Source organism: Neophocaena asiaeorientalis, unplaced genomic scaffold (genome assembly GCF_003031525.2).
Source record: "Neophocaena asiaeorientalis asiaeorientalis breed wild unplaced genomic scaffold, Neophocaena_asiaeorientalis_V1.1 scaffold472, whole genome shotgun sequence".
Classification (NCBI taxonomy): domain Eukaryota; kingdom Metazoa; phylum Chordata; class Mammalia; order Artiodactyla; family Phocoenidae; genus Neophocaena; species Neophocaena asiaeorientalis.
In genome coordinates, this window is record NW_020174426.1 from 305789 (window position 1) to 328211 (window position 22423).

The 22423-nt window shown below is 40.0% G+C and overlaps 1 protein-coding gene across 5 annotated transcripts in view; it reads left to right on the plus strand.

The window, feature by feature from the left end:
- The window catches only part of SRPK2 (SRSF protein kinase 2), a 127262-nt gene that overhangs the window by 63057 nt on the left and 41782 nt on the right, over positions 1-22423 (plus strand). The gene's annotated exons all lie outside the window — the stretch shown is intronic.

Below are 22423 nucleotides of genomic sequence, written 5' to 3' on the forward strand. Positions count from 1 at the left end.
TTTCTGTATCCTCGGACAAGTTACCTTTGCTGTAGGCTTTATTAGTTTCTTCATCTGTAGTATCATCTCTCCACGTAATAGAATATGTAACAGCACCTATCACTGATGACTTTTTGAGGAATAAAATGAGATAAATATGTGAAGTAGGGCATACTACCTGATACATAGAAGATTCTTAAGAAATAGGAATGTTATTTTCCTTAGTTCTGTTTTTGTTCCATCATTCTCTTCTCGGGTGTGTCCCCGTCTGTACTTTTGTGCTGACCCCCTTAGCGGTCTTAGCTGCCTCGCTTGTAGTATGCTTGTTTCTCTGGCCTCTGCAGACAGAGTGGTCAGCACTGCTTCTCTCTCTCCTTGTTTTTTTATGTTACCTCTGGTCAGTTGTCTGGGACAGGAACTGTAGCAGCAGGCTGTGTGGTTTATTCCGACATTTTCTTCCAAGCCCAGAGTATAACAAGGGTCAGGCACAGGGTCAGCCTGTAAGCAAACAGTTCTAGGAGGCCCTTGTGTAATACTGTACTTGCTTGCTTTTTTAAGCTGAAAGCCTCTTCATCAGGGCAAAACCTCCTCCTCTGGGGAGATTTTAGTCTAATGTGGGTTTTCAGAGTGTGACCTGTACCACCTGCATCAGAACGTTTCTAGGCTAGACTCTAAGTCTTGAATTTGAATCCTTGGGAGTAGAACCCGGACTCCCAAGTATTTAACAGGTTCATCCAGTGATTTTTCTGCACATTGAAAGTAAGGATGGCTCACCTGAGGCATGTACCATTCCTCTAAAACTCCAAATTTGTGACTAAGAGAAGTGACCCTTCCCGTCACTTCACGCTGTGTGACTGATTTGCTGTGTAAGGGGAATTACTGCTTTGAACTACCTGTGTTGTAAAATTTCCCCAGAACTCTCAGCACGTATTTACTCCAAGGACGAGTAAATGGTGGAAGTAGGAACATCGCTTTGGTGTATCATGCTTGCCTGCACTGACTGACTCCTCAGAGATCCTGTCTTGTGGCTCTGCTAAATCACTTTTAGATAAGTTGGCACCTTGTATACAGTTTATCACTTGCATCGTTTCTGGAGACATAGTTGTGCTCTGACTTGGTAGTGAAGCGTGTCATTTCCTTGTGGCTTCTTTGAATCCCTGTCACATCTTATTTAGGCCTCTTCCTTTATCACCCACAGTAGTCTCCACTCCCCACCCCCGTAGCACTCATTATGATGTGTGATTATATATTTATTTTTGCGTTTGTTTCTGAGCTCCTTCTCCTCAGTCTGAAAGATTTCTTGTGGTCAAGGGCTGTATGTTTTGTTAATCCCACTGCATTTGAACCATCTACTGTGCAGTAAGTATTTCTGTTTGGGTGAAGAAATTGTCTCTGGTGTTAAGCTTCAACTAAGGGCAGGACAGCACTGTTGTTACCTGCGTATCTGAAAAGGCGTGTCAGGGTGAGGAGGTTGACAGGCCATGAAGGACACACAAATCAGAGTACAGACGCTTCATTTCTGCTTTAAATTTTCTTAAAATCATCCACAGTGCCCCCGAGCTCTTCTGTGGGAATTTGGGAATATCTCCTTCAAAACATAGGATAAACAATATGAATACTTGCACACTAGAAAAATGTCAGATGGCTTCCTTATACGCAAATTGCCTTTGCCCATGTGTGTTCACTTTCCATTTGTGAAAAGTTTACACAGGTTGAATTTCACTACGTCTCAAAATTTAATGTTGGTGGTTATAATTTCTTATTGGTCTTGTTTCTCTCCCCAGAATCTATGACTTAATGACTATTTTATAGCTTCAGGTTTTTTGTTTTTTGTTTTTTTAAGAAAAAAAAGCAATATACATTACACGAAGTTGCCTTAGAAATGGTGTCATGTAGCTCAAGTATTTTATGACAATGTAGCCTTTTTAATTTTTTTTTTTTACAGTAGGTCCCTGTTGGTTGTCTGTTTTATTTATTTATTTATGGTTTTTTTATTTTACTTTATGTGGACCATTTTTAAAGTCTTTATTGAATTTGTTACAGTATTGCTTCTGCTTTATGTTTTGGTTTTTTGGCCCCGAGGCATGTGGGATCTTAGTTCCCTGACCAGCAATTGAACCTGCATCCCCTGCATTGGAAGGCGAAGTGTTAACCACTGGACCGCCCGGGAAGTCCTTGGTTGTCTATTTTAAATATAGCAGTGTGTACGTGACAATCCCAAACTCCCAATCTATCCCTACCGCCCCCTTTCTCCCCTGGTAACCATAAATTCATTTTCTAAGTCTGTGGGTCTGTTTCTGTTTTGAAAATAAGTTCGTTTGCATCTTTTTTTGTTAGATTCCACATATAAGCGACATCATTTATTTGTCTTTCTCCGTCTGACTTACATCACTTAGTATGATAATCTCCAGGTCCATCCACAAATGTAGTCTTTAGTTTCTGTTCTTCTCTTTTTTTTTTTGCGGTACGCGGGCCTCTCACTGTTGTGGCCTCTCCCGTTGCGGGGCATAGGCTCCGGACACGCAGGCCCAGCGGCCATGGCCCACGGGCCCAGCCGCTCCGCGGCATGTGGGATCTTCCCGGACCGGGGCATGAACCCGTGTCCCCTGCATCGGCAGGCGGACTCTCAACCACTGCGCCACCAGGGAAGCCCTGTTCTTCTTGAGATAAGTAAAAGATAATCTTTATTCATTCACAGTTCTTTTCCTTAAAACCACTAATGCTGCATGAATACTTAATTCACCACGGTTGTATGCGTTTTTAAAAATTAGTAGGCTTAAATTGGCTTACTTGAAGCCTTGAGAAGAGACTCTGCTTAGAACCAAAATGGAACAACCTGTGGCCTGTTGACTATGGGATGAATGAATGAATGGACTAGATTAAGAAGCTACTTAAGTGCCTTTCTTCACCTTTTTTGTGTGGTTGACTAATTATAAGAGGAGAAAAAGGAAAATTTGTGAGGATGCGAAAGGAATGAATTTGTATTTGGTTAGAGGTAAAAGAAAAGACTTTATAGAAAATGTAAAGGGGGCCTTGCCAGGTAAGAAGAATTGGACTTTGTTGATGGGGGTGGGCGTTTCTCTGGCCAAATCCTGGAGCCTGGGAGAGGTGTCTCTGAGAACCTTTTGTTTTCCTGCCAAATGGGCAACATATAGATTAGGTTGAAGAGTAATGTGGGGGCATCATGTAGAGGATAAATACAAGGATGAGAAATTTATACATGAAGTAAATTAAAACATCATCTAGAAAGACTTTTTTTAAAAACCCGAAGGAAGGCAGAATGGAAAAAGAACCCTTGGGAGTCCCCTGGCTAGTGGGTATGATTTGGCGCTTTCACTGCCCAGGGTGCGGGTTCAATCCCTGGTCAGGGAACTGAGATCCCACAAGCCGTGTGGCCAAAAAAAAGGCAAAAGAACCTTTCTGGTGTGATCAGCTCTCTTTTTAAAAATGTATTTAGAGTGAAAGAGCTATACCAAAATGTCAGCAGAAAGGTGTGAAGTTGGTGTGGAGGTTTCTTCTTCTCTATATACTTTTATGTCTGGTTGTTGTTGGAAAGACACTTCTTTCCCTATGGAATTGCCTGGTGCCTTTGTAAATAACTTCACCGTATGTATTAGGGTCTATTTATGGACTCTTCTCTCTTCCATTCCACTTTTGGTCTGTCTGTGTGCTTATTCCACTCCGCCTTGATTTGTGTAGCTTTATGTAGTAAGTCTTGAACTGGGTAGTGGATGCCCTCCGACTTTGTGCTTCTCTTCCAGAATGGGTTTTGACTTGTCTAGTTCCTTTGTATTTATGTATAATGTCAGCCTCAGCTTATAAATACAAATATTTTAGACATGTCGTTAGTAGTATTGATCTTCTAATCCATTGTAGAGGAGCAAAATTTGCCATCCCTGAAGTCTCTTTGGCATGTGGATTATTTCCAGCTGAAAAGGCCCAAAAGACTCAGGAAGAAACTTTTGACTTTCCCCCAAATGCCTAAAAGAACTTAGATAGAGGGCATGTTCCCTGACAGGAATAGAGCTGTCATCGGAGGTGTCTGCAAAGAATGTGGGCCAGGTGTGATGGGGGAGTCCACTCTGTCTGTGTCACAGCCATTTACCAAGTATTTGCTTTTGCATCTCCATGTGAATGGCCTTCGTTCCCTTTGAAGTCCCAAATCACTACCCCCAACATCCTGAAGATGGTATTTAAGGTGAGGGCTTTGGTGGTTTTTGGAGAGTTACTCAGTTTTCCTGGGCCTCTCCCATGTATACAGGTCATTAAACTGTTGTTTGATTTTCTCCTTTTAACCTGTCAAGCTTAATTCTTAGACCAGCTAGAATAACCTAGAAAGGTAGAGGAAATCTCTTCCTCCCAGACACCACTAAGATCTCTGTGTCCATTTATTACCAAATTGATCAACTGGACTCACACCAGGGTTCTAGCCCAGACCGAGACCCCTGGTCTCGCCCAGAGAGGTTCTTTTTCCATCAGATTCATGCAGCCGTAATGAAACCCTTGCTGAGACTAGAACAGCACACACTTTATTCAATGGCCAAAGAAAAGGAGAAGCAGGAACTTAGTTCACAAATTAACTTCTCAAGCCAATCCGGGTGGAGACACCAAATCTATAGGCTGGTCGAGGTAAAATGGAGGGATTTGGATAGAGTGAGAGGAATATTCATGAGTTATCAGAGAACTGAGATCCAGATTCAGGATTGTAGTTTGGACCTGGAACTGATGCAGCTCTCCTCTTTAGTCCTTGTTTGGGCTTTTCTGGTTGTTGTCGTGGCAGTCATAACTGTCAGGGCCATCTTGGGCCTTGTTGATTCTAACCAGTTCTTTTTTTTTTTTTTTTTTTTTTTTTTTTCTGTTTGCAGCATCCCCCTGAAACTTAGAGTAATTGGTTTCTATTTGAGGGAGGGGCTTGGGGTATGATTCTGGGGCCACAGCCTTGGTAACACATTTATTTAGGTCTTTAATTTCTCTCAGCAATGTTTTATGTTTTTTTAGTGTGGAGGTCTTGCGCATATTTAAATTTTTTCCTCTCTTTTGTTTTTTGATGATATGTAGAAATATAATTAATTCATTGACCATGTGTCCTGTAACTATGCTAAATTTGTTTGCTAATTTTATTTGTGTGTGTTCTGTGTAGAGTTTTTGGATTTTCTGCGCAAGCATTTATCATTTCACTGCAAATAGTTTTCTTTTCCTTAGCATTCTTTATGTTTCTTTCTTGCTTCATTGCTCCATCCATGCACAAGATTGAATAAAAGTGGTAGGAGAGGACATCCGTGTCTTGTTTCTGATCTTACAGCAAATATGTAGATTTTCAAAAAGATCTGTTTCTTAGGTTGTGATAGATCCCATAGACTTAAAAGTAAAATGAAAAGCATAAGGCTTACAAAAAGAAAAAAAGTAGAAGTCTTCACGGCCTTGGAGTAGGGGAAGATTTTGTAGAGCGAATACAAGAGGTATTAAGGTTAAAAAAATTAAAAATTGGATTTCATCCAAATAAAAAGTCCTTTGCTGATTAAGAAACATTTTGAAAAATGAAATGACCAGCTTCAGAGTAGGAGAAAATAATCGTAATATATATAGTTGACAAAGACCATGAATCGGAGACTACATCAGGAAACTGAGATTTTGGAGAAATGTTCTTTGTATTAATTAGGGCATATACATTTGTCAAATATTAGGGAATTGTATATCTAGACTGCAGGATTGGATTTCTCTATCTCTCTTTTTTTAAACTTTGTCTTTTATTTGTTTTCTGCATTGAGCATATATTTCTTTGTAGATAGAAAAAAATGTTTGAAGAAGAACTTAGCAGTGAGGAACTATTTGAGGTTTTGAACAGGGAAGTGCCGTTCTTAAGGAAGAATAATTTGAAATCTTAAATGACTGGAGTTGGAGAGAGAGAATTTGTATATAAGGAGAAGACAAAAGCAAACAACATCACAGAGATAGCATCTTTATCATTTGATAAACTATGGCACATAGAGGACAACAATGAGAAAAATTCCAAGTCTTCAATTCTGGGGTGAGTGGAAGAAGAATAGTACTTCCTGGGCATCATGGGGAAAAAAAAAAAGGACTCTGAATTTTGAAACTGCTTGTCTTTTCTTCTTAGTTTCAGATATCATTTGGCTGTTCAAAAGCCCAGAGCCAAATGTGCAGTCCATCTCTTAACAGCTGAACAGGGATTTACAGCATGCGTTCTGTGTCCTAACTTCACTGCAGCATTATTCTATTTTATTTTTTCTGGGCTATTTTTTCTTCACCCCAGTTTCCTTCTAATTTTATATCTTGTATTGTGGTTTTATAAACTGCCTCAATTCTTTATTGAAAAGAAGTGGATTTGGTACTATTAACAGGAACAGTGAAATCACAGTTGGGCTGGGGAGATATGGATGAGTTTGACTTTATTCATTTGAATTTAACGAAACTGGTGGAGAAATCAAGAAGGCAGCTGGAGATACGAACCTGGGGCTCAGAAGAGAGGGCAAGCAGACGGTGTAGTAAAGAATTTAACATTGCTGAAAGAGAAGTCTGGTTTTTGCCCTAAACTCCTAGGTGATAGTCTCTAAGCCCTTGGAGTGTCTGCCTGGTTAGTGTCTTCTTTACCTGGGCCTTGGGCCACACAGAGTAATATTATAGTGCTTGGTGCTGGTGGGGGCTTTTGGCACTTGTGGGCCCTGAGGTTTGCCATGTTGCCAGTCCACCATGTCTACATAACGGAGCCCTAATAAACACTCTGGGCCCCAAGGCTTGGGTGAACTGCTCTGGTTGGCAGTACTATGTGTGCATTGTCATGTGTCATTAACTGGAGGAATCGACAGTGTCCTTTGGGAGAGGGACACCTGGAAGCTCTGAATTTGGGGCCCTCCTTGATTCTGCCCCAGGCATCTCTTCCTTTGACTGACATTAAGTGATAGCCCTTATGCTATAATAAACTGTAACCATGAGCTTAACTGCCTTCAGTGTCTTCCGTGAGTTCTTGTCACATATTAATTCCTGGAACTGAGCATGGTGTTTGGACGCTCCAAACCTGCAGCTGGTGTCAATAGTGAGGGTGGCCTTTGGGACCCCTAGACCCTACCGTTCTGTCAGAAATGAGCGTGGTCTTGTGGACTGTTCCAGACCTTACACAAGTATATAGATTTGATAGGAAAACAAATTGTGTAAGGAGTGTTAAGTGAATAAAAAAGATGCAGGGAGACGGTTCAGTGAGAAGCCTTTGAGAAATTCCGTGGGGCACAAGAGGAGAAAGAACAAGTGGAAGAACAGAGCAGTCAGGCAGGCAGGAGAGCAACCAAAGGGGTGTGTTCACCTTGACGGCGCAGATGGTGGAGCTGCGAAGGTACAGCTCCGTTACTCTCAATGAAAAATTCCTCGACACATTCCGTTGGGTAAACTGAAGTTTTCATTTTTTGAGTGTAGATGGAGTCCTGCTTGCGCTCATTCTAAATGTCAGTGGTTCTTGTCCCCACCTGTCAGCCCCCTGCATAGTCTGCCCCTTTGGATCTGGACATCCCAGGAGAGGCGCCGCAGGATCTGGGCCAGAGTCACCATGTGATGTTTGTCGTGATCTTTCCCGCACCTTGTTCCTGTGGTGCTGCCGGCACCCGCCGTGAGGTGCTCCCGTCCGTACCACGGGGGCTCTCCCCACTGTATTCAGAACCAGAGCAGGATTGTGTGGCATAGGTAGTGAGAGGGCCCAGCCCAGATGCCCCCGTGCCTGTGCCCCTGCACCCTGCCCTTTGTGGGTCCTCCAGCTGTCCCACGGCCCTTCTCTCCGCTGGCCTGCACCGCTGGTCCCTGGAGTCTGGTTTCAGAAAGAGTGCACAGTCAACGTGACGGCTTCGCTTCTCGTCTTTCTCTGTCCCGTCGTCCCTCACCCCCTTGTGGGCTCACTGGAGCATAAAATCCCTTCCTTTTCCTAGCTCCAAACAGAAACATTCTTGCACTTTGCCTCCTTGAGGCTGTTCACTAATTCCCTGGGCAGGCCCAGGCACGTTTGATCCTTATTTGGCATCTTAGGTACAATTCTAAGTATTACGAACAGAACCTGGTAATGGGGCAAGTTTTGGAGTAATTTATTTGGTCTCTTTCTTAAAATTTATTTTTACTGAGATATAATTGATGTATTTAAGTTTTAAGGTGTACATTGTGCAGGTCAAGGTTTTTATTTGATACGTTACACATTGCAAGATGACTGCCACCCATACACACACCTCTGTCATATCACATAATTATTATTTCTTTTTTGTGGTGGGAACAGTTAAGATCTTGTCTCTTAGCAGCATTGAAGTTTATAATACATCATTGTTGTCTATATTTTCTCCTTAGTTTCTCATCTGAGGCTAGTATAAAAAAGGACTGTATTCTTAGGTACCTTATCCAGGTTTTTCATGATCATTTTTCTATCTCTGATTTTTCTATCTCTCTGTATTGAATCTTGTTTCAACCTGGAATTTAAAAGATTATAATGAAATAAAGAAGTTTCAGATTTTGTTGGAGTTTTTTGGTCTATTTTATATTGACTGGGAAGGAGTAATTGAAAATTTGCTATTTTTTCCCACATACAATTTTTTTTTATTGATTACATAAGGTACACCCCTCTAAAGGGTACACTGCAGTGGTTTTTAATATATTCACAGAACTGTGCAACTACTACCACTAATTCCACAACATTTTTATCACGCCAGAAAGAGACACGGTTCAGGAGCAGTCAGTCCCCGCTCCTCCCTCGTCCCAGAGTCCATGGCAGCTACTCATCTACTTCCTGTCTCTGTGGATTTTCTTATTCTGGACATTTCATATAAACAGAATCATATAGCCTGTGGCCTTCTTGTGGCCGGCCTTTTTTTTTTTTTTAAAGCATGTTTTCAAGTTTTATTCATGTTGTAGCATATATTAGTACTTTATACCTTTTTATTCTGAATAATACGTTCTGTAGTCTGGGTATATCACATTTTGTTTATCCGTTCATCATTTGATGTGCATTTGGGTTGTTTCACTTTGGAGCTATTTTGAATATGCTACTTTGAACATTTGTATGTATGAGTTTTTGAGTGGACATATGTTTTCCATTTCTCTCAGATATATACCTAGGAGTAGAATTGTTCGGTAATATTATAACTCCATGTTTAACTTCTTGAGGAACTGCCAGATTGTTTTTCCAAAGCAGCTACATCACTGTGTATTCCTGCCAGCATGTTATACGAGGGTTATAGTTTCCCCACATCCTCACCAGCATTTGTTACTCTTTTTTATTTTGTCCATCCTAGTGGGTTTTAGGTGGTCTCTCACTGTCATTTTGATGTTGATTTACCAAATGACTGTTGATGTTGAGCATCTTTTCATGTCCCTATTGGCCATGTATATATCTTCTTTGGAGTTGCTGCGTTAAGTATGTGTGTGTGCATGCACATGTGCAAGCGTTCACGCACGTGTTATTTTTAAGGTTGTGGCCCATGAGTACACATGTTGTTCTATATATGAGGATGCATGAGCGTTTTCCTTTACTCTCAGTACCTGGAAAAGCTGTACCATTACCGTGTCACAATATGCTGTTGATGTTTTTAATACCATGACTGTTGTGCTGCCCCTGTTTCCTTGTTGGCTTTCAGTGTTATGAAGTACTGTGTGAATTGAGGTTTATACCTTCAGTTCTGAGTGATCTTAAGTATATACTACTATAGCTATTTATTTAAACTCTTATTTGCTAGTTCAAAAAATTATTATGAAAGTGTTATATGGTAGTATTAAAAAAATTCAAACAAAATAGGAAGCAAAAAATTAAAATTCTCAGTTTTTGTATTTGACACTCTGTTCCACAGTCAGCATCTCCAAGGTGAATTAAAGGGGTTTCAAGTTTCAGAGGTATCCTCCCAGAAATTAATGTGTGTATATGCATATCCATATATGTATAACTTCCATAAAAGAGATTGATCTGCGTGTGCTTTCCCGTACTATGCTATGCTATTTCCTTTCAGTAATATTTGTGGATGTATTTTCATGAACCTACATATAGTTCTGCATCATTGTTTTCTGCATAATACTCTGTTCTTTTTGTTTACTTTGATTTAGTAGCTTTGTAGTGATTAGACATTTATGTGTTCTCACCTTTCATTATTGTAAATAATGCCACTGGGAACTCCTTGTATATTCAGTTATGGGTTTGTCCTAAGCATAAATTTGTAGGTGAGATTAGCTAGTTTGAAGCATAGTGCATTTTCATTTTAAAACATGTCACCAGTTGCCCTCCAAAAAGACTATACTGATTTACACACTTACCAGAAGTACGTCATTGTGGCTCCACGCAGCACCACTGTCTTTACACGATATCACCAATAATCTCTTGTTTTTATTTTACTCATTTGATTATTAGTAAGACTGGCCATTTGTATTTAGTATTTTTGAAAACTTGTGTCCATATTATTTTTGACCATTGGGTTTTTAAAACTTGCCTTTATTCTTTTTGTGTCATGTGATCTTGTATTTGGCTTTTTAAAAGAGGTTTTAGTTCATTGATTATAATTTCTCCATGTCTTGATTGTACTTTACTCTTCTTTGTACTTTTATGCTAATTAAAATAATTTTACCTCTTTTCCTTTTATTGATCCTGTGAGCAGCCTACTAGGCTTTATTTACTATACCACCCAAATTCACTGTGACCTTTAAACTGAATATCTCATCAGGCTACCAAAATTCTTCCCTAGGACAATAGTAATTTTTCCTTTTTTGGTAACACACCAATAAGATGGTGGTGTTCTTTCCAAGACTGTTAAGTCTGAGACATAAAAGGAAGAGTGTTTTCAAGAAGGGAGGATTTAATAATAGCAGTATTCGGTTAAGCCACAGTTTGAAGATGAAGGCTGAGAAAAGGTCAGTGAGCTACTTGTGGGGAGGGTCCCCGTTGGTTGGGGCCAGTGATGGATCATGCACATGTCAAGGTGAGGATGCACTGGAGAGAGCATAACAGATACTTTGGTGAAATTTAGCAATGAAGTGAAGAGAACACTGTAGCTTGTAGGGGGTGAGGTCAGATATGCACAGGAGAAAGTTGATTTTAAGACAGGATACCTGAGCCTATTTCTAGGCAGAAGAGAAGAAATCTGAGGAAAGGTTGGAGAGCCAACAAGGAAGGAATTAGATGAGTAATTTTTGGAGGTAGTGGGTTAATCTTGGAAAGATTGAGGGCACATCTTTATTGTAGAACAGTGGGGAGGAGGTTTTGTATAACTGTTACAGTGAGTAGAATAAGGACTGCTCTGGTTATTGTTGTGTAATGAATTACTCCGAAACTTAGCACATTGAGCCAACTTTTAATGTTGCGTATGGTTTTATGGATCAGGAATTTAAAAAGGGAAAAGATGAGGGGGTTCACCTCTGCTTCATGATATCTGGGATGTCTGTTGAGGGTGTCTGTTGAGACATCTCAAAGGGTGGAGACACAGGAATCATCTGAAAGCGCATTTTTCACATGTCTGGCCCCCTAGGCTACAAGTATTGGAAGACTGGGACTGCAGACAGGTGTGCCTGTCTGCATGCTTTCTGTGTGGCTTGGCTTCCTTACAGCATTGCGGCTTCCGGGGTGGTGGCGGGGGTGGCCAGTCGTTACCTGGAACCCGGAGTTCCAAAAGCAAGCGTGCACCTTACAGAGTGGAGGCTGTGTTGCTTTACGACTTAGCCTCGAAAAAATCACACAGCCACTTCCACTACCTTACGTTGGTTAGATGCACATCAGAAGCTCATCCAGATCTACAAGGAGGAGAATTAGAGTCCATTTCTTGTAGTAGAACTTCAGGGTTCTAGAAGAGCAAGTGGTTTGGGAGATGCTGTTGTGGCCTTTGGAGAACATAGTCTGCCAGAAGAATGCCACAAGAAGTTAATAAAAGGATGTTGTGAACTTTGAAGTATGTATAGTTATATTGTGGTATAATCATTTAACCATTTTTCCAAAGACATAAATTTATCTCATCTTCTTTTTGTCTGGCACAGGCTATAAGACCTAAGTCTAAAGTCCCCTGACTGTTATCTAACTTGCTATGTTGGGTGCGTACCATAGGGGTATGCTCAAGTTGGTACATGAGTTAGACTTTCTGATGATGACTGAACTAGAAAACGTTAATTACTCTTGAGTTGTAAAACCAGGTAGGGCTTTAGAATGAGGCTCAAAAGTCAGTTCTGTTTTCTATATATGTGTCAAAGAGCTTTTTACTTACTGCATTTGTAGTCATTCATCTCCAAGACCTATGTCCTTTTCCCATTTTTTGAATTCCTTTAGAAATAATGAGAATTTGGATTATTCACAATGAATTATTTTTTACAAGAGGTGTAATGTACACCTGGGAACATGCCTGTAGTTGTGTGGTTGAGTCAGACATTGCTATGTGCTGTGATGCACCCTTACACATTCATGAACAATGGAAGTGTGAAATAACAATAGGTCTCGACTTACTGAGGGAACTTAGTCTTTCAGTTATATTTTGATGTCTGAGTGTGTATAATTATGGCCTTTGGTTTTAAATGGCCAGGGAATTGTTGTCAGAGTTCTTTTATTTGAAACGTTTTTTTGCGGTACTAAAAGAATTTTTTTTGTTTAGCTGTGAAAGAAATTCAGTGTTTCTCAGGTGTCTTCTGATTTCTGAACTCTACTTTCACCTAACAAGACTTTCTCATTGCAAGATCGGTTGTTTCCCCAGTTCATAATTCGATATATTGTATTTTTGCTTATCCAGAACATAATTAAGAGCTAAGAAACAAGCCCAAAATCTTCGAGTATCCAAGTTCATGTACTAGCCCCCTTTTAAGATCTCAAATAATATTTGTTTACTCTTCCTCTGCCTACAAAGCAAGTAAGGAGAAGGCTAAGAGCAAGAAGGAAGAAATTAAAACTATGAAAATCATTGTAAAATCCCAGTAAACATCCCAGCAGCCTTATCCTGCTTGATGTGGTGGTAAACATTTTTAGGCAAACAGACCACATGTCTTATCGGGGGAAAATCAGATTGTTACCAAGCTTTTGTACAGCAGTACTTTGGGCAAGAAGACAATAGAGCAATACATTCGATACACTCAAGGAAAGAAAGAGCCAAAGATTTTGTACCTGTCAAACTGCCCTTCATTTATAAAGGTCCCATATAAAATGTTATACACAGTATATATGTTAGCCCTGGGGGAATATTTTTCTCATGAGCCCTCTGAGGAATCTATTTTAAAAAAAAGTCTTTAAACAGCCAAAATCAATGGAGCGGTATAGACATAAAGACAGAGTTCAAAAAAAGACAAGATTACCCTTGAAAAATTAAGCCTGTATCAGTCCTCTGGAGTACTTACCTTACAGCCTGCTGTTAAGGAAGTGCATTAACCAGACACCCAATTGGACTTTAAAGAATCTGTACTTAGTTTCCATAGACTGTATTTTTTAATTTAAAGGTAAATTTTATAATACCTTTAATGGAGCAGTGGTTAAGAGTCTTCTGTCAAGGATATACTGAAGAGACAAATGGCAGTGACTGGCACTGTGTACTTAAGACGATAGAAAGTGTTGTCAGTGGATACAAAGTGTGTCCATTAACTGTCTTTCATTGTGAATTCTAAGACTTGTAGAATATTTATATGCTCAAAATACTTTCAGTGAAACTGAACACTTAGTTATATGTGTATGTTTGATGAAGAAAGTTCGTGACCCAAAGTACAGCGTCAACTACATCTGTAGATTTGGCCTCTTGAAGACAGCCACTAGCCATTTATGATTTGATGGTAACTCCTTGTGCATTTTAAGGACTCCTACCAACCCCCAAAGCTCATTTAACACTGTGTTCTAAAGCCTTTTCACTGGATTAAGAAATGATTTAGGAATCTTCTAGACCATAGAATGTAGAGATTAGGCTTTTAGATTCTGGCTTGCCCCCCAGAATGCGAGTTGCATTTCCACTGTGGGCTATCATCCTTGAAGGTCTTTTCTGTCAGTATCAATGTATTTTAGACAAATTTTACTTATAGCTCTAAAATTGCAGCACTAAAATGAGAAGAAATCTAGATTACTGATCATAAAGGCAGAAGAAATCCTTAATTTTATTTGATACTGTCTAGAATCAGATTCCAACTTTGTAAACGTATGGAGCTGTTAGTGTACTTTAACCTCTTAAATGTTTGTGGATCCCGTGATTGCTGAGTTCAGCATCTTACAGATATTTTCACAGCTCGATATCCTTCTTACCACCTTGCCTTAAGCTACACATTTTAGTTTTGCAGTGTAATAAAAGTATAATTTTTCAACTATACAATTCTCTTGGCAGTGTCTTTATGTGATATGATATTATGTTTAGATTATTAGTTCACTTTTCCCCATCTGGTCATAAGAGAAAGGGAAATCTACTCAGGATATACTGTCTTGTTAAATTTCTTTTCACAAATAAGGATGAAAGTCTAAACTTGTACATCTTGCACAACTCTTAAGGCTTTTCACAAAGGCCATCGACGTCTGTGTTCAAAACATGTGCGGAAATATGGTTGATCTGTATCTGGGTCTCTCAAGCTGTGAGCTGGGGCTGCTGTCAGCAGAAGGTTTGACCAGCCTGAAGGATCTGCTTCATTTCCCTGCTTTTGCTCACTCAGGAGGTTGTTGGGAGGCCCCAGTTCCTTGCCACATGGGCCTCTTCACAGGCTTCCTTGCCACATGGGCCTCTTCACAGGGCTGCTCATAGCAAAGTAGCCAGCTTGGCAGAAGGAGAGGTAGAGAGAGCACCCAGGAGAGAAGCCACAGTCTGTGTAAGATTGTGGTAAGCCACAGCCTTATCTCTTGTGAGGTGACCTTATAATTCTCTTATAAGAATATTTCAATGTTTGAATAAATCATAAAAAGATGAATTAATTGTGGTGGTCATTTTGTAGTAAATAGAAATATCGAATCATTATGTTGTGTACCTGGAACTAACATAACATAGTGTTGTAGGTTAGTTATACGACAAACTAACAAAAAAAGAAAAGAAAAAAGATGAGTTAATTAATTTGTTTCTTTTACTTTCTTTTTTTGACGTTTGACAGCTATAGATCATCATCATATCTGGAGTATCAAACACCTTTGCTGATTGGGCTGTGATAATGATTTCGATTACACTTTGGGCCACTTAGTTGTACCATCCTAAATAGCTGTAGGTAATACCCATAACCCTGGCCTGCTGACCCATTCATTATGTGTTATTAGTCACAGTGGATTTGGGTAGTGGCCAAACAGAGTAAACACTTAGCATGGCACTTAATATGTGCCCAGATATTCTGAGGGAGTGAGATGTAGGGGCAGGTACCGAGAGAAGTAAAGTAGTTTGCTCAATGTCACTAGTAACATAACTAGTAAGTGCCACTGCTGTGGTTCAAGTCAGCATCCCTGAATTTAAGCACAAATCTGTATAAGTAATTGGCAGGAGGCAAGGGCTTGAAATTATTAGTTGGCCTTTGTATTAACATTTCAAATGTTCAAGGTGTCTCAGTCTGTTTACTCCAATCTCTGTAGCCCAACTGCAAAAATTGTTTCTCCATCCATCGTATTTATCTTACATTCAAGTAATTTTTGTTGTTACCTCTTTAAGGTCATAGATAAATAGGGATCCTCTGTCTTTGGAGCATCTGTCTTTGCTCTGATTTTGCCTCTACAGCTCTCTCCCATTCCTTAGTGTTATAGGAAATACTTGATGTAATAACAGAGATTAATTTACATTCAAGAGTTTTTAAATTAAGTTTTTCTGATTGAATCTCCCCCAGTTTGAAAGGAGTTTAACAGTTGTGTTATAGGCTTCATTATTGCTTAGTTTTCTGGTAGATACTAGGGCTATTTTTTATACCTTATTCCTGCTGCTTTTGTGTGTGTGTGTGTGTGTGTGTGTGCGCGCGTGTGTGCTATACCACCACATGGCATGCAGGACCGCGTGGTCTTAGCTCCCCGACCAGGGATCGAACCCGCGTCCCCTGGGGTGGAAGCCTGGAGTCTTAACCACTGGCCCACCAGGGAAGCCCCTGGCTTTTTATATTTAGCATTATTATTAATGTTTCTAATGAGGTGCCCATGATCTAAATTTTACTTTAAATTACTAATCAGGAGAATAGTGTTTTCTTAATTTCAACATTTTTAGTTGATGTCCTTTACCAACATATTTTTCACAACTGTTAAGTGTGATGTGGCTGTCAAACATTAGCAAGTTTATGCGTGATAAAATTTTAAAGCAGTAATTTATTTTCACATGTTTTGTAACCTAAATTATGGTTACTAAAGAACGGTTGTAAAATTTTGTTCATGAAGGTCAGTTACAATAGATTCTTAGGTATCGTTGACAGACAAACCATTTCCAACTGCTTATCTTGTACTGGGAAAATAGATACTACTTAATGGCGGTTTTAATTTTTATTTCAGAGTTTTTCTCTATTCATTCACAACGCCATACAATTAATCCATACTTTAATCCTAGTCATAAAGAAAAGGCGCACACATTTTAGCGTCGGGGTGAATACTCAGTCGTGGTAGAGTAGAAAGAGCGCAGTGTTGAGAATCCAGCAGAGCCCGGTTCTAATCCCGGCGCTAAGGCTTCTGTCCCCCAGGACGCTGGCCGGCGGTGAGCAGCCCCGCCCCGCCTCCGACCTGCGTTCGATAGAAGCGATAGCACAGCTTCCCGTGTTGCTGCCTTAAATGACACCCTGAGTGCCACGAGCCTAGAGTGGGCCCTGAGCAGGCTTCTCATTTCAGCTTCCCCTTCAACCTCCTTTTCAGAGTTTGTTTCGGAGCGCTTGGGGTCCCGCCCACATGCATTTTCCAGTCGGGCTGCAGGGCCTCTCTCTCCTGCCCCCCAGCGGTTGGAGCTGGTCTCCGCCTGCTCTGTGATTGTGTCGTTCAGACAGCTGCTCTCACCACCACACCTTTGGAACGAGTAAGAAAGAGGCAGGTTAAAAATAACGTTCTTCTTTATTGTGGAAATTCTCAAACGTAAAGTAGTTTTGAAGGGATAATATAGGGAATTACTGCATTTCATCTATTTTAGCATTGTTGAGGAATGACTTACATTTTCTCTTAATTTGCTTTATTATATACATGTGTGATGTATATGCATTTTTCTTTTGCTGCATTACCTAAAAAGAAGTTAAAACATCATGACATTTTACTTCCCAAATTCTCAGCAAACATCTAAGAAAAAGTGCATTCTCCTATTGTGTAACCACGATATCATTGTGTTACACCGAAGAAACTGCATTAATCTGTACCGTCATCTAAAATTCCTTTCTTATTTAAATTTCCCTAATTGTCTTAAGAAATGACTTTTACACGTTTTTTTCCTTTTTAAATTTAGGACAATTAGCATTTACCCATTACATTGATTATTATGTTTCTTTAATCCTTTTACTTTTTTTTTTTTTGGCCTCACTACACAGCTTGCAGGATCTTAGTTCCCTGACCAGGGGTTGAACCCAGACCACTGCTGGGAAAAACGCCGAGTCCTAACCATTGGACCACCAGGGAAGTCCCATTCCCATCTTTGGTTAGATTTATTCCTCTGTGTGTGTGTGTGTGTACACACAGATTTTTTTTTAAACTTTAATTAATTAATTTATTTTGGCTGCACCAAGTCTTAATTGTGGCACACAGGATCTTTAGTTGTGGCATTCAATTTCTTAGTTGCAGCATGTGGGATCTAGTTCCCTGACCAAGGATCGAACCCGGGCCTCCTGCATTGGGAGCGCGTGGAGTCTTAGCCACTGGACCACCAGGGAAGTTCCCTAAGGGTGTGTGTGTGTATTTTATGTATATATATATTATATATATATATTTTATATATATGATATATATATATATATATATATATATATATAATATTTTGGCTGTGCTGGGTCTTTGTTGCTGTGTGCGGGCTTTCTCTAGTTGCAGCGAGCAGGGGCTGCGCTTTATTGTGGTGCATGGGCTCAGTGCCGTGGTTTCTGTTGTGGAGCACGGGCTCTAGGTGCGCAGGCTTCAGTAATTGTGGCACGCGGGCTCAGTAGTTGTGGCCCACGGGCTTAGTTGCTCCGTGGCATGTGGGATCTTCCCAGACCAGGGCTCGAACTGTGTTCCCTGCATTGGCAGGCAGATTCTTAACCACTGAGCCACCAGGGAAATCCCTAAGTCTGTTTTTAAGATTTCAGTTTCACATTGTTTATTGCTGGTATGTAGAAATACAATTGATTATTATATCTTGAGCTTATATCCTGCTACTCTCTTCACTCGTTAGTTTTAGTAGCTTTTTTGCAGCTTCCTTAAGCTTTTTCATGTAGATGATCAGGTTGTCTATGAATAGAGGTATGTTACTGAGTGCAAGTTCATGTCCCCGACACACAGTGAGGCCAGTCAAGCAGAAACGTCGAGTTTGATAAACCTTTCAAGTAGAGAAAGGTTTATTGCAGGGCTGAGCAAGGAGAACGGGTGGTTCAAGCTCAGAAAACCCCCAAACTCCCTGAGAAATTTCAGCAATGCATTTTTTTAAGGAAAGGTAAGGAAGGGGCATCCCAGGGTATGTGGTCAGCTCAGGCACAGTTCTCTGATGGGTTGATGATGATCACTCCTTGGGCGGCAGAAGGTCTGGAGGCTACCTGCTCATGATCATCAGGTGGTTAATTTCTAACATTTGTTGGTGGTTTTAGCATCTGAAAAACTCAGGAAGTATGCATGAGATACTATTATCTGGTACTTCAGAGAGGAGCTGCTGCAGAGGATATGGGGGAGGGGTCTGTCTTGGGAAGGCCCCATAGGCTCTTGCTCGGCTATGGATAGTTCTTCTTACTTTCCAGCCTGGATACCTTTTTATTTATTTATTTTGTCTGATTGTGCTGACTAGAGCTTCCAGGCCAGTGTTGAATAGAAGTAGGGAGAGCAGGCATACTTACCTTGTTCCTGATCTTAGGTGGGGAAAGCATTCAGCCTTTCACCATTAGGACTGATGTTACCTGTAGATTTTTCATAGGTGTTCTTCTAGTCCTGCTTTGTTGAGAATTTTCATTGGGAATGCATGTTGGATATCGTGAAATGTTTTTTGTATGTTTGTTGATCTGCTATAAAGTTTTTCTTTTTTTTAGTGTTAATTATGGTGAATTACATCTGTTGAGTTTTTAATGTTAAACAAGTTTTCATTCTTGGAATAGACCCCACTTGGTCATGATGTATTATCCTTTTTATATGTTGTTTAATTTGAAACATCACCATCAGAGGGCTAAGAAACTAGGGTCAGTGAAAGAAAATGTTACCTAATATTTTTTGCTAGAAAATAGAGACTTTGCTGAAAATTCTTCCAGACTGTTGTCTGAGAGAGAGTTCTGAACTGTTCAAATTGAACCTGTTTTTTGCTCAGCAAGGAAAAGGGAGTCATCTTTATCTTGGCCAACAAGTCCCCCAAAACAGCTAAGAAGGATAGTTTCAGAATTGTCTTCTTTGAAGCCTTATAAATGGTATAGGTAGAGCTTTAGTTATAGGTTTTTTGGGTGTGCTTGGGAGATGGGAGTCAGAGTGAACTTAAAAATTGCTTAACAATCCATTCTTGCTCTCATGTATTTGTAATCCAGTCTTACATTTACTTTTTAAGAATAAAAGGAAAACTTTGGGGACTTCCCTAGCAGTCCAGTGGTTGGGATTCTGCACTTTCACTGCCGAGAGCGTGGGTTCAATCCCTGGTCGGGGAGCTAAGATCTTGTAAGAGTTGTGGCACAGCCAAATTAAAAAAAGAAAAAGAAGAAAACTTTTAAGTGATAAATGCATGATTTTTATATTAAATAGTATAAGTAGTGAGGTACAATTGTATCAACCAAAGTCCTAAGTCAAGGTAGTCCTCAACTGCTGGACCCTAACTCGTTCTCTGCTTGATGCCATCAGCAGAGTCCTTCTGTGGCACTGCTGTTGTCCTGTGCTTCTGTACTGACTGATGGTGAAGAAGCGGAAGGAGGGGGGCCTTGTCTAGTCTTTGGCTGGTCTTAGGATTCCTTTTGTGTGGACAGTGTTGTGGGCCACAGGGTATGCTCTGCTAATAGCCATCGTGGCATGTGTTGTTTGCTAATTTGAGGGAATTGGAGAAGAGTATCCGTTTTCTCTTAATTCCCTGGATGTTGAAGCAGTTGGTGTGGTCTGCCCTGGGGAGATGTGCTCCGCCCTCTGGCAGCCTGAGTGTTAGTTACTGTTCTTTGAGAAGAGATTGAAAAATGTTTGGAAAGATTGTCATTTCCTGTAGAAATCTGGGGGTTAGGATGTGACAATATATGGACTGCAGATTTGAAATTGTGTATGTCAGATTTTCAAAATAAAAATTAGGATATGTTTGGGACTTCCCTGGCAGTCCAGTGGTTAAGACTCCACACGTCCAATGCAGGGGGCGTGGGTTCAATCCCTGGTCTGGGAAATAAGATCCTGCATGCTGCGTGGCAAGGCCAAAAAAAAAACCAACTTAGGATATGTTTAGTGCTTTCAGTTGTTTTTATATTTGTGTTTAAGTTTTACTTTTATGCACCTCTTGTTAGTTGGCCTATTTTCTGGCACAATATTCTCAGTGTGAGGGCTCTTGAAATAACTGGACTAAGTAATTTCTTTTGTTCAACTTTCAGTCCCGTTGAGAAAAGGAACGGCTGTTCTTACGCTGTGATTACACTGGAAATAGTGCTTGTCTATCTTAGGTCACATGTACACACTCTGGCTGTTCAAGAATTCAAATCTGAAACATAAAATAGCGGTACAGGTTTCTTCTCTTTATGCATAATTAAATTAGTTTTAAATTTAGAAACCTTCATGTTAGCAATAATATGCAATTAAGTGGTAAGTAGCTTTCAATTAAACTATCAAGTGTTCCTGTTTAGTAAGACCAGGAAATGGTCTTCTGGGTATTAAAAATGGAGTGCGTTTCTTACTGGTGCACAGAGTGTGGTGGTCTTTGGAGTCAGACCCAGTTTGCAGCCCTGAACTGACTACTTACTATCTCTGAGACTTTTGCCCACTTCAGCAGTGTAGAAATAATAACACATGTTGTAAGAAACAGTAGACGTGAGTGTTTCCTAAATACTTTGTGCTGTGAAATATGGCTAGTTCCTTGAAGAAATGGTTTTGTGAGCAGACCTGTCTGGAATTTGTAGCATCCTGTTTTCTTGGAGGTTCCCACTGTGTGTTAAGACACTGGGCTCTGAGAACCACTTTGGTCAAGAAATCTGCTTGCTTTGTTCAGCTAAGCATTTCCCAGGCAGAACTTCTCCCTTCTTCCTTCCCCGCCCCTGCTCCCTCCCCTTGTGGGAAGCCTGCAGCGTGTTTCAGTTTACTTTTGTTTCATGGATCCTGGTTTTGAAAAGAAAGTGCCTAGCGCAGTATCCCGAATTTTACTTGAATAATGATCGATTTCTTTTCGTCCTTTTCATTGTTAATTTGAATGATTTAAACACTGTTGTGAACTCAGAGCCCACTTTAGTTTTGGTTTAGCCTTGTATGTAAGTAATAAGCCATTTTCTCTTCCAGTTTTATTGAGATGGAATTGACTTAAGTACTGTGTGAGTTTAAGCAGTACAGCCTAACGACTTGACATCTATGTATTGAGAAATGATTACCACAATAAGTTTAGTTAACACCCATTCATTCATTTAATAATTTGCTATATTTTATTCCTAATTTACTATTTCAGTTCATGTCTTTTGCCCAAATTGTTGTTATAGACTTTAATATTAAAATCCAGGAAAAGCAAGTGTGGTATGAGAGTAAGAATCATAGAAAGTTAGTATCTGGTCAAATTCCTGCTTTACTAATTGAACGCAGTTTAAATATTCATCAGCATTCATAATACTTCTTGAACTGCTACTCCTGGCCCTCTGTTAGATATAGTGGAGGATGTGATTTAGATGCTTCCTGCTTTGAGCCTCTCAACACTAGGCACGAAACATCCATGTCTTTCTTGAGTGATTTGTAAGAATTCTGCAGATGTAAAAAGTGAGAACATTTTTGCAATAAGTAGAGCAGTAGATGTTAAAGAATGAAATGTAGAAAAGTATTTTTTAAGGAAATAATTGGAAGAGATATAGAATGAATAAAGTAAAATAGAGATAAAAAGAATAAAAGAGTAATTTTATATCCAGAGATGTTTGCTGCTAACATCTTATCTTCCCAGACTTTTTCTTGTGTGTTTCACAAAAAATGGTATCATATTACGCATGCTACTTTGTACCCTGCTTATTTTGTTGATGATGTCAAGTGAAGGTCTTTTAGATGCCTGTGAAGCGTCCTTACCTCCCTAAGAGTCAACCTTAACACTGGGTGCTCTCTCTTGCTCTCCAACCTGTTTCCTGGCAGGAGCTTTAGGCTGAGGAAGAGTGGTGAGAGCAGCAAGTTCTTTTGGTGGGTAAAGTGTCATATATTATATAATTCCTTGTTGGCTATGCATAAACTCTTGGTGTATGCGCAGCTCTGCAGAGT